The sequence below is a fragment of the Schistocerca americana genome, chromosome 1, assembly GCF_021461395.2.
Source record: "Schistocerca americana isolate TAMUIC-IGC-003095 chromosome 1, iqSchAmer2.1, whole genome shotgun sequence".
NCBI lineage: Eukaryota > Metazoa > Arthropoda > Insecta > Orthoptera > Acrididae > Schistocerca > Schistocerca americana.
This window is the reverse complement of record NC_060119.1, coordinates 63,385,143-63,398,662: the sequence shown is the minus strand read 5'-3', so window position 1 is coordinate 63,398,662 and position 13,520 is coordinate 63,385,143.

The window sequence follows — 13,520 nt, the reverse complement described above, 5'->3', positions numbered from 1 at the left end:
ACAATGCGAATGTCACTGAGAGGCATCTCGGATATACGAGAAGGATCAACCAAACGGGTGTTCTGCGAACATTCCATTCCATCGCATTTCGTTCTCGACACATTTCGCTGCATTTACAATCTCATGACACTGACTTCCAGAACTGTTTACTTCTCCGAATGTTATCTACGAATAGTGCAAAGTGATGCGGCATATCAGCGCAAAATTTTATTTAAAGGAGATGCGTCTCTTGCAAACCATGACTAAGTCAATCTTCCCAATATGCCATAATCGTCAAATGAAAATACACGCTGACTCAAAAAAGCTGTAAAAATAAATTTCTTGGTCTATCAAAGTTTCGTGAGTGTTTCTCAAGACCTGCGTCATTGTTTCATGTTTTACTGATGGGAATCTAATTACATTTTTTAAAAATTCGATGGTACTGAGCCAGTCATACAGTATTTTTTGAAGGCTTACACCGCCATTTGACAGTATTTCTGTATATTACGTGTGTAGACTCTAGATTTAGGTTTTCACACCATTATCGAGTACTACGTTCTTATACAAAAACATCATTTGGCTATGGACTGTGCAGAATAACATTTACGCAGTTCAGTATATTTGCTTAACATTATATATCATTTGCGTCATGTTGAAAGAATGCGTTTAACTTTGTAAATGTCATTCTGTTCATTACACAGCAAAGTGATGTTAATAGTCTAAGAACGTTGTACCACATGATGGCGTGAAAGCCGAAATCTGGATTGTACACAGCAAACATACAAAAACACGCATTCAAATGTCGGTGTGTTCTTCCAAAAAACAAATACATTCAAGGATCTCTAGTTCCTAAGACATGCTGCGGCTGCAGTTATTGGATGACGTCCCACTGGGCATAAGGCAATCAGTGTGGTACTGACACGACAAATGTTCCTCCCATTCCGGAGGTGTTAAGCGAACTATTAGAGACCATTGGAACAGTCCTTTAGCAAACGCAAAGTGGTTTGTACACTCACCAAACCTACACGTCAATTCTTTTGTCTGCGGTGAAAATTAAAACAAGAAGACTATGAGGAAACACTGACGACTCCCGAACCCGTGAAATGCCTCATAACATGGGCCTGTGCTGCTGTTAACTCCACATAATATTCAACGCGCAAGTATTATTTTTTCAGAATCACTTTATAGCGTGTAGCAAGGTCAACATTTTGTGCACTTGGTTTGACAGCCGTGATAATAAACACACGAACCACACCATAGTTAGGTGCTCGCTCACATTTGGTATAACATGGCAGACACTTGTGGAACATCTTCCCCTGATGGCGGGACAGTGGTTTAAGGCACTGTTATCCTGATACTATTTGATCGAGCCCCATACACGTTATGACGTTCTGAAGTTCCATACAAAAAATTATGTAGTTCCATTAGATATAAAAAAAGGAAGTCCGTTCCGAATTCGGTGACTATAAATGATAAAAATTACTTTCGAACGTGAGGAAATTCGCCGTATACTCCGCTGCAACTTGGCGTAAAACCGCACCTCGATTTTTTATTCGTTCTGGATATATTTCGAGTGGCTTGTCTTCACTGTCTCACCCTGTATAGAGACGAAATTGATATTGACGTTGGCAGAAGGAAGCCAACGACAAAGAAAAAAAGGTCGCTATTGAAATTTCGTCAGTTGGAACCGACAGCCTGTGCAAGGTTTTCAAATTATTTCATTGTTCCTTTCTTGGTTGTTCTTGTTGCACCGAAGTCTAAACATACTTTACAGTTTTTTAAACAACGTAATACTCGCCTTTCACAGAAAACTATTTATTCAGAAAATTCACGATTGGAATTTCGGCCTTTCGGCTATTATCAAGTCGAGAATAATTCGTAGTTCTCCATTTCATAATTGTTACATGGTCGTAAATGCAGTAGCGTATTTTGCTAATAAGAAGCTATATAGTCAAAGGCGACATAGAAATCTTTTTAAAAAGCTCAAAAAACCTGTTGTCATTAGCGCTGCCTTACTTTCTATTTGTTCAATATCCTCTGTTAGTTCTCTTTGGTATGGAACCCAATCACTGGAGCAAAGTTCTAGAAAACCTCGAACTAATGTTTTCCTCTTCGTCTTATTTGCAGACGGACTACGTTTTTCCTGTATATTAGCAACGATCCGAAGTCCACAAGCACCTACTTCGTCAGCGACTGAGACTATGTGATCACCCCATTTCGTATCTCCACAGAGCTACCCTCAGGTATTTGTATGAGTTAGCTGATCCCAGATGTGACTCATTGATACTGTAATCATGGACACTACACTACTGGCCATTAAAATTGCTACACCACGAAGATGACGTGCTACAGACGCGAAATTTCACCGACAGGAAGTAGATGCTGTGATATGCAAATGAGTAGCTTTTCACAGCATTCACACAAGGTTGGCGCCGGTGGCAGCACCTACAACGTGCTGACATGAGGAACGTTTCCAACCGATTTCTCATACACAAACAGTAGTTGACCGGCGTTGCCTGGTGAAACGTTATGGTGATGCTTCACGTAATGAGGAGAAATGCGTACCATCACGTTTCCGACTTTGACATAAGTCGGATACTAGCCTATCGCGATTGCAGTTTATCGTATCGCGACATTGCTGCTCGCGTTGGTCGATATCCAATGACTGTTAGCAGAATATGGAATCGGTGAGTTCAGCAGGGTAATACGGAACGCCGTACTGGATCCCAACGGCCTCGTATCACTACCAGTCGAGATGACAGGCATCTTATACGCATGGCTATAATGGATCGTGCAGCCACGTCTCGATCACCGAGTCAACAGATGGGGACGTTTTGCAAGACAACAACCATCTGCACGAACAGTTCGACGACGTTTCCAGCAGCATGAACTATCAGCTCGGGGACCATGACTGCGATTACCCTTGACGCTGCATCACAGACAGGAGCGCCTGCGATGGTGTACTCAACGACGAACGTGGGGGCACGAATGGCAAAACGTCAATTTTTCGGATGAATCCAGGATCTGTTTACAGCATCATGATGGTCGAATCCGTGTTTGGCGACATCGCTGTAAACGCACATTGGAAGCGTGTATTCGTCATCGCCATACTGGCGTATCACCCGGCGTGATGGTATGGGGTGCCATTGGTTACACGTCTCGGTCACCTCTTGTTCGCACTAACGGCACTTTAAACACTGGACGTTACATTTCAGAGGTGTTACGACCCGTGGTTTTACTCTTCATCCGATCCCTGCGAAACCCTACATTTCAGCAGGATAATGCACGACCGCATGTTGCAGGTCCTGTACGGGCCTTTCTGGACACAGAAATTGTTCGACTGCTGCCCTGGCCAGCACATTCTCCAGATCTCTCAGCAATTGAAAACGTCTGGTCAATGGTGGCTAAGCAACTGTCTCGTCACAATACGCCAGTCACTACTCTTGATGAGCTGTGGTATCGTGTTGAAGCTGCATGGGCAGCTGTACCTGTACACGCCATCCAAGCTCTGTTTGACTCAATACCCAGGCGTATCAAGGCCGTTATTACGGCCAGAGGTGGTTGTTCTGGGTACTGATTTCTCAGGATCTACGTACCCAAATTGCGTGAAAATGTAATCACATGTCAGTCCTAGTGAAATATATTTGTCCAATGAATACCTGTTTATGATCTGGTTTTCTTTTTGGTGTATCAATTTTAATGGCCAGTAGTGTAATATTCTCCGTATTTTGTTCTGCACCGTTTTAGATTTCTGTATATCTGAAGTAAGTTCGCGATCTTTGGCCCACTTCCTGAAGGTGTTGAGGCCTCGAAGCAAATCTGTGCAACTTTTTCATACCGTTCTTTATTATAAATAACTTCATCATACGTAAATTGTCATTGCTAGCATGACTATTGTGTGACCGGTCGTTAACATACAAGATGAACAGCAATAAATTCTTTGGGGCGCATCTGAAGTCATTTATACCTCTGTCGAGAGAGACAACAGATTGGTGAGACTAAAAATAACTCTATATATAACGCAAATAGTGAAAGAATGGAGATGAGATGGAATTAAAATTTTGAAAGGGTGAAGACTATGCTGCTACCTCCATCCAGCTCCATATAACATCCATTTAGATTATTTGTGTAAAATTTCTTCCAGCAAAGGAGTGGCGTGAAAATAGAAGAAAGTATAACTAAATCTATAAGAATGGTGTTACTAAGTGAAAATCAATATGGTGTATATAGAATGTTAAAATTTCCTCGTCGTAGAGTCTGCAACGTATAGGTCAAAAAACGACATTTTAATGAGTAGTTAGTTCCTGTTAGCTACTTATAGTTTATTGTTCTTTCGTACTAGAAGCTTATTTGGACGTTATTGCTATTTTGTAGCACAACCTGCAATCATTAAACACAGGACAGATGTCGTCCAGTAGATGGTAGTATACATAGAATATGTACAAAGGTGTACTTAGTTAAGTTGTTCATAATGTAAACACATATTGCATCTTTGCTCGCAAGTTTTCTGCTGTCCTGTATTATAAACAGTTACGTATTTTTCATGGGATTTGACGGTTGGTTCTATTTAGACAGTGGAAGTTGGTACTATATCGACAGCATTGTAGCTTGATCCAGAGACACTACATGTTTATTTTAGTTGACCTATATCATAGATATTGTGGCTTCAACTGTTGTTTGTGTAATCTCTGGCACATGTTTTAATTTTGTTTATCGCTTCGAAAGAACCAACTATCAAATCTTATGAAAAATGCATGTGTTCATAATGTAAGACCGCAAGAAAATAGCCACAATACGCAATATACGTTATAAGCAACTTAACTAAATATACCTTTGTACACATTCTGTGTAGATTATCATCTTATTGACGACATCTATATTATGTATAATGATTGCAGGTTTTACCAGAAAATGGCAATGATGTCGAAACAAGCTTCTAGAACGAAAGAATAATAAACTATAAGCAAATAACAGGAACATGTATTCAAGAAATAAAAATGGGAAAAGCTGTTGCAAAAGACATGGTTTACAGAGGCAAAAAATTTTATGTGGTTCATTAAAAAGCAATTAAGGTAAAGCTGGATGAAGTATTGTGTATGGAGTGTTGCCCTGTAGTCTCTAGAAACATGAACTCTGCGACGAAGTGAGAATAAATGATTAGACGCTTGGGATATGTATGTTTGTGGAAGACAAGTATTGGAAACAGTTAAAAGGGGGAAAAGCAATTACTTTAACACAAGATGAGACTGCGTAAGGAAGGAAGGACTGAAGGAATGGTGGCTGGAAAGAATAATGAAGTACAAGCAGCTAACTGGAACTAACTATGCATTAATATGTGAGAAGATCTAAACATCAGCTGGCACAAAGCTTAGGCAATGTTTGTACAGTAATAGTAAGGACGCTAAAAATGACAATCCGTTATTAGTTAGTCGGACAATTTGATATCAGGTGTCTAGGATGCCAAATAAACAGTATTAGAGATGTATTCAAGAAGAAGAAGAAAATACCAGCTAATGGACTATATCGAAATGAATACATCACACGCAGCCACTAAAGGGATGACGGAAAATCAGAAGGGTTAGACAACGCTAAACTTGGCAGTGACAGAACTAAAAATTTTGAATTGGGAGGATCCACAGCCTCCAGATGATTAATGAAAGTAAACATGGTCCGTAGTAGACTGTAATGCGGTGTTTATTTAATCGCACGATTGACTAATTTCGACTAAGCGTCACTGTCAAGCACATTTGTAACATCTACGATGTAAATGAGTTACAAATGCTACAAATGTGCTTGGTAATGAAAATTAGTCGAAATTAGCTAATCGCACGATTGAATAAACATCATACAGCGCCCTTCTGCTGACCATGTTTACGTTTATTAAATGATAGATCCACTTCAGGGGCAGAGAATGCACGGCCTTACAAAGTAAGCGAAGCGCATTGAACGGGAGGTGGAAATGAAATATTGCTTACTCCACAGGTTTAGAGGGTTTCTGGTGCTATTTCAGTGGTTATAACATAGAGTCAAATTTACAAAGAATTTGACAGTATGAACCTATTTATCAGTATGACGTTGCACCCCTCTAGCCTGAAAGCTTACTCTGATTCGGTTGGGGATGGTTTCATAAAGACGTTGTATCCTGGATACTGTCACTGGGACGAAGTTTACTTCCGAGTTGGGCCTACACATGTTCTATCGAGCCGCGCGGGATCAGCCGAGAGGTCTAAGGCGTTGCAGTCAGGCACTGTGCGGCTGGTCCCGGCGGAGGTTCGAGTCCTCCCTTGGGCATGGGTGTGTGTGTGTTTGTCCGTAGGATATTTTAGGTCAAGTAGTGTGTACGCATAGGGCCTGATGACCTTCGCCGTTAAGTCCCATAAGGTTTCTCACACATTTGAACATTTTTTTTGTTCTATCGAGGACGCTTCTGGGGATCTTGTTGGTCACCTGAATACATCAACATCAAACGTAAAGTTCATTGTGACACTTTTCATGTGTGGACGAGCACTGCGCTGTTGAAAAGTTACAGAACGATACTGTCGCATGAGTGACAACACGGTAGGACGCAGGACGTTGTGTTGTCTGAGTTCCCTGAATGGTAAGCAGATGGGGCCGGTAGCCATACCCTATGGCTCCCCACACCAAGCGACTGGGGACCACACTGCTTAGCCGCTACAAAACATTAAAGGAATGGGACCTCTTTCCAGGTCGCAGCCGTATCCGCAGGCGATGGTCAGCCGGGGTAGTGGAGAACGGCGATTTATCGCTGAACACAATGCGATGCTATTCGTCAGCAGTAGTCCTTACTTCCCGGTCACGGATTCATACCGAGTGGGACTGTAATTCTGAGATCTCCCAATGCTCAAAGCAGTATTTAACGTGCGTGGGGAGGGTTACGAAGCACAGGCAGTATTCTGTGGTCGGCCATGGCCAACTACAGCATCAGATGATCATTACATTGTGCAACAGGCAAGAAGACCCCAAAATCAAACAGCGGGTGCAATTGCAACCACATTTAACAGCACTCCGAGGCAACAATCCCATGCCCCACAGGGCCATGACGTTGTGTTCTTCTGACAACCATACATCGGCGTCACCACTTGCGATGGTGCGAATGGCACAGTGAGTGGAGCAGCGAGACATGGGGTCGGGCGCTTTCTTGGGTGACAGCAGATCCAGCATGAGTAGTGATTGTGCATGTATCGTCATACGGCAAGTGGTGGTGCAGGATGAAACAGAACATTGCAGAGAGTCCATTACTTGTTCTTGGACGGCAGGCCCATATGTGAAGGGGTTTCAAAGTGCTTCGTGCACATATGGCGATTTCCATTCTGGTACCGAGCGAGGTGGCACACAGGTTAGCACACTTGACTCGCATTCTGGCGGACGACGGTTCAAACGCACATCTAGCCATTCTGATTTAGGTTTTCCATGATTTCCCTAAATCGCTTCAGGCAAATGCCAGGATGATTCCTTTGAAAGAGCACGGCCGTGTTCCTTACCCTTTCTTCCCTATTCAGATGACACGATTCACCTCGCTGTTTGGTCCCCTACTCCGAATCAACCAATCAACCATCCGTTATGGTAGTCAGACTTTGTAGACTGTAGACTTCACAATGATTATGCCCGCTCTCACAGCCCATGTAGTCCAACGTTAGGCCACTGTCACATCCGAATGCCCCACAAATCTGGGAATTGTACGTTTAGACCAGCTGGCCATACTGAAATCCACAATGAAGTCCCTTTCAAACACCGCCAGCTGGTGTTAACGCTGTCTCATACGAGTACATAGCACCTCTGTGTCCTTCCCACCGATCACTCAACATCTGACGCTATTCACGCCCCTCCTACACTCTGTTAGCAACAGTAGGAACACTAAACACACGTAACACTAATTCCCTCTGGTGGACGCTGTAATTACCACGACAAACGACGGAGATGATCCCCCTTGGCACACAAAACGGGTCAAAATAATATTGCGGAAACAACGAATAAGCATACCAAATGTAAACGAACGCAAAAATCTCCAAGATTGCCGATATTTGACATAAGCTCGAAAGTTAGTGCGGATTTCAATACGAGAGCCTTTTACTAGTTTCCAGAACAAAACTTTATCTCGAAACTAGGCAAAAAATTCGAAGATATTCTGGTAGTATCTGAAGTATGCTAGCAGCAAAACACAATCAGTGCCGTCTCTGCGCGATAGCAATGGAAATACTGCCAACTACAAAGTTGCCAAAGTAGTGTTACTAAACACATCCTTACGGATATTCCTTCGTCGAAGAAAGCGAAGTAAATATTCCAGAAGTCAGATCAAGAACAGTACCCATCATGAGTAACTTAGAAGTACCTATTCTATGAGTAGTCAAGTCTCTTAAATTACTTAATAAAAGCAAGTCTTCCAGTCCAGACAGTACACCAGTTACGTTCCTTTCAGAGTATACTGATACAATAGCTCCATATTTAACGATCATGTACAACCGCTTGCTCGACGAAGAATCCATACCCAAAGACTGGAAAGTTGCACAGGTCACACCAATTTTCAAGAAAGGTACTACGAATAATCTACTAAATTACACGCTCATATTATTAACGTCGATATTAAGCAGGAATTTGGAACATATATTGTGTTCGGACATTATGAATAACCTCGAAGGAAAAGGTCTATTGATACACGTCAACACAGATGTAGAAAACATCGTTCTTGTGAAACACAACTAGCTCTTTACACACACGAAGTGCTGAGTCCTATTGATAAGGGATTTCAAATTGATTCTGTATTTCTAGATTTCCAAAAGGCTTTTGACACTGTACCGCACAAGCGTCTTGTAGTGAAATGGCTTCCGTATTGAATATCTTCTCAGTTATGTGAATGGATTTGTGAGATCCTCTCAGAGAGGTCACAGTTCGCAGCAATGCACGGAAAGTCATTGAGTAAAACAGAAGTGATTTCCGGCGTTCCACAAAGTAGTGTTACAGGTCCTCTGCTTTTCTTTATGTATATAAACGATTTAGGAGACAATTTGAGCAGGCGCCTTAGGTTGTTTGCAGATGATGCTGTCGTTTATCGTCTAGTAACCTCATCAACAGATGAAAACAAATTTCAAAACGATTTAGAAAAGATGTCTCAGTTGTGCGAAAATTTGCAATTGACCCTATATAATGAAAAATGTGAGGTCATCCACATGAGTGCTAAAAGGAATCCGTTAAACTTGGGTGGGACAATAAATCTATTCAACTAAATACCTAGGAATTACAATTACGAACAATTTAGATTGGAAAGAACATATAGAAAATATTGTGGTCTCCGAACTGATAGTCCATGGTGCTGCAAACGTCGTCGAACTGTTCGTGCAGATGGTTGTTGTCTTGCAAACGTCCCCATCTCTTGACTCAGGGATCGAGATGTGGCTGCACGATTCGTTACAGCCATGCGGATAAGATGCCTGTCATCACGATTGCTGGTGATACGGGGCCGTTGTGATTCAGCACGGCGTCCCGTAGTACCTTCCTGAACCCACCGATTCTATATTCTGCTAACAGTGATTGGATGTCAACCAACGGGAGCAGGAATGTCGCGATGCGATAAACCGCAACAGCGATAATCTACAATCCGACATTTATCAAAGTTGGAAACGTGATAGTACGCATTTCTCCTCCTTACACAAGGCATCACAACAACGTTTCACCAGGCAACGCCGGTGAACTGCTGTCTGTATATGAGAAATCGGTTGGAAACTTTCCTAATGTCAGCACGTTGTAGGAGTCGCCACCGGCGCCAGCCCTGTGTGGATGCTCTGAAAAGCTAATCATTTGCAAATTACAGTATCTTCTTCCTGTTGGTTAAAATTTCCGTCTGTAGCACGTCATCTTCGTGGTGCAGCAATTTTAATGGCCAGTAGTGTATATACCACAGAACATACAATGTATAGTCATTTCCACGTCCATCGATAGTGCAAACGTGGGCTTGAGATTCTGCCGTGCCGTGTGGGTGTTTCATTTTTTTAGCAGGCAGTGTATAGTTGTCATAATCAACGTGTCGGCGACTCTGCATGAAAGATACCACGTTGCGTGTCTCCCCAATCGAGTCATAAATTTAAGCGTCCAGGGTGACTGCACGCTGATGTTCGGAGGCAGGACTGCGACTCCATCGTCCGGCCGGGATCACTTTGCGCCCCCAGCCCTGTGGCGGCTGCCCCGCCCGAGACGACTCGAGGCGACCCACTAGGGAAAGTTGTACTCCCAATGCGGCGCGACCTCTTCATCTGGCGGACAGCGGAGGCGTGAAGAGGCGTCGAGGCGCCGAGGCGTCGCCATAGGTTAGGTTAGGGCCGCTCCCTGCAGCAGCGGCGGCCGACAAAGGGCAGGGGTTGTCCAGGGGCGGGCGGCCGCGCCGCGCCGCGCCTCGCCTCGCAGTATCGATTATCGCGCGCGGAGCGACCTTCGCCTGCGAGGCGGGCTGGGGCTGCAGACGCCGGAGGGCCGCCGCCACCCTCCCAGGCTCCAGGCCCGTGGCCACCACCTGGAGCCGCTCGTCACAGGCTCATTGCGTTACCCAGTATGACACCAGGACGACACGTAATCTGCGATATCACCAATCTCGTAAATCTACGTGTTCACCATGAAGTATCTCGAAACCAATATCTGCATCTATCTACGTGATTACTCTGCTATCCACAAAAAGTGCCTGGCACAGGGTTCATTGAAGCACCTTCCAGCTGTCTCTTTACCGTTCCACCCACGAACGGCACGCGGGAAAAACGAGGACTTACATTTTTCTGTGCGAGCCCCGATTTCTCTTATTTTATCGTGATGATCATTTCTCTCTATGTAGGTGGGTGCCAACAGAAAGTTTTCACAATCGGAGAAGAAAACTGGTGGTTGAAATTTCATGAGAATATCCTGTGAGAACGAAAAACGCCTTTGTTTTAATGATTGCCACTCCAATTCACGTATCATGTCTGTGACACTATCTCCCCTATTTCGCGATAATACAAAACGAGCTGCCTTTCTACGTACTTTTTCGATGTCATCCGTCAGTCTCACCTGATGCGGATCACACACTGCACAGCAATACTCCAGAATAGGGCAGACAAGCGTGGTGTAAGCAGTCTCTTTAGTAGACCTGTTGCACCTTCTATGTGTTCTGCCAACGAATCGCAGTTTTTGGTTTGCTCTACCCACAATATTATCTATGTGATCGTTCCAGTTTAGGTTATTTGTAATTGTAATCCCTAAGTAATTATTTGAATTTACAGTTTTAAGATTTGTGTGACTTATCGCGTAATCGTTATTTGCCTGATTTCTTTTAGTACTCGTGTGAATAACTTCACACTTTTCCTTATTCAGGGTCAATTACCACTTTTCGCACCATTTAGATACCTTATCTAAATCATCTTGCAAGTCGATTTGATCATCTGATGACTTTACAAGACGGTAAATGACAGCATCATCTGCAAACAATCTAATAGGGGTACTCAGATTGTCTCAGGAACAATAGAGGGCCTATAACATTTCCATGTGGAACGCCGGATATTACTTCTGTTTTACTCGATGGCTTTCCGTCTGCCACTACGAACTGTGACGCTTCTGACAGGAAATCATGAATACAGTCGCACAACTCGGGCGATACTGCGTAGGCACGCTGTTTGGTTAGAAGACGCTTGTGAGTATCGGTGTCGAAAGCCTTCTGGAAATCGAAAAATGTGGATAGCGCTTCTTCATCTAGTGGAGAACTGCTCACCAGAGGCGGACCAGCCAGTATGAAAGGAGAAAGTGTCGGCCAAGAGTGCTCAGTGACTTCGAAGATGGGATTGCCGTTGGATGTCATCGGAGTAACAGATCCATCAGATTTCCAGCCTTCAAAAGCTGCCCATTTCGACAGTTGGTGATGTGACTGGTTTGCGAAAGAGCCAAGGAATAACCATAGCTAAACCCACACCACACAGGCCTCATGTAGTGACAGATAGGGACCTTCTAGCACAGCCGAGAGTGGTTATAAAAATCGCATGAAATCACCGGAAGGAACCACCCGTGAATTTCAAAGTAGTACTAGCAGTTCAGCTAACACAATGACCATGCGTAGGGAGTTGAGGGACGGTGTACATAAGCCATAAATTTAGGCAGTCAGTGCTTAGCGACGCATGAAGTAGCGTAAAGAGCGACGATGGTACTAGACAGTGAATGACTGGAAACAAGTGATCTGGGGTGATGACTCGCGCTATGCCCTGATGGAACGGTTTGGGTTTAGCGAATGTCAGGAGAACTTCCATCGGCCACCGTGTGTAGTGCCAGACATGAAAAACGGGAGAGGTAGTTGTTATGGTATGGGGTCGTTTCTCGGGGTAAGGGTGTGCTTCCCTTATTGTGATTAAAGAAACGCTACAGTTGCGGAAGGATATGGATACATTTTGCACCACTGTGTACTGCGTGCAGTAGAGGAACACACCGAAGACAATGATTGTTTGTATGAGCATGACCATGCAAATTCGGCGGATGCTGAGGAAGCAGAGGTAGTTGTACTCTAGGTTCAAATAGGGACGCACAAATGACAGGCGATAGTTAGTAGAGACTCGTGCGTCTGTGAAACGATCTACCCACGAAGCATCCTACTGCCACCGCCACATCTTAGCAAAAGATCTGGCATAGAGAGTACCAATGATGTAACTAGTGTTGACTTTTCTACTGAACTGGCCGTTACCGGTCGGTTGCGGCGCTTAAGTCCTCTTCACACAGGACCCGCTGCTGTCGCGTTGTCTTTCTGGAGAGAGGTCGGTCAGCGTGCGATTGGCCGACGTGTTCTCACAGCCATGTCTCCTCTATAGTTCCTAACTGGCGTTCCGGTGCTTGATTTTATGCCGTAACATTCCTCCCCTCCCAAAGCGACGGACCGTCGTCGAATTAGGAGCACGACAACGGGAGCTGAAGCAGGAGCGTGGACGCTCTGATGGACTGGAAGCTGCGGCTGCAGAGGACGGCAGACTTTCGGTCATACCCCGCCATCCGGCCTACGCTCTGGTGGGAATGTCCCACGGAAAACCCCCTGGTGGGTACGCGTCCACCTCACGAGTCCCGTACCCAGATGTAGAAGGCGTCGGCTGCTGTCGTGTGGGCGGGTCCAGCTTAATCGGTAGGATAGGAGGAGGCGGAGGCTCCGCCTCCATGGGGTCGTCCCGCGGTGCCGTGATGGCTCCCTCCGGCGGCTGCTGTGGCCGCGCTGTCCTCGGGATCATTGTATCTGGGGGAAGAGACACAGAAGGATCACCGTGCACATGACACTGGCGAATTTGATTGTGATGTCGGCGCTGCAACCGTCTGGACCTGAAAGCGCCAAGTCGACGAAGGATCTCACCTCGCGCCCACCGTCTGCTGCCGCTATAAACCCTGAAAAAACGAATACCGTGCGGCGCGAAGCGATACTTGCGGCCTTCCTTCGACGCCGGACGCTGAGGAGGGTGGAGCAGGTGGAGCAGCGAACGGTAGGAGTTGAGAAACAGTTGCAATGCTTGATCCCTGGTGCGTGCGGTGAAGAAGTTTGGCTG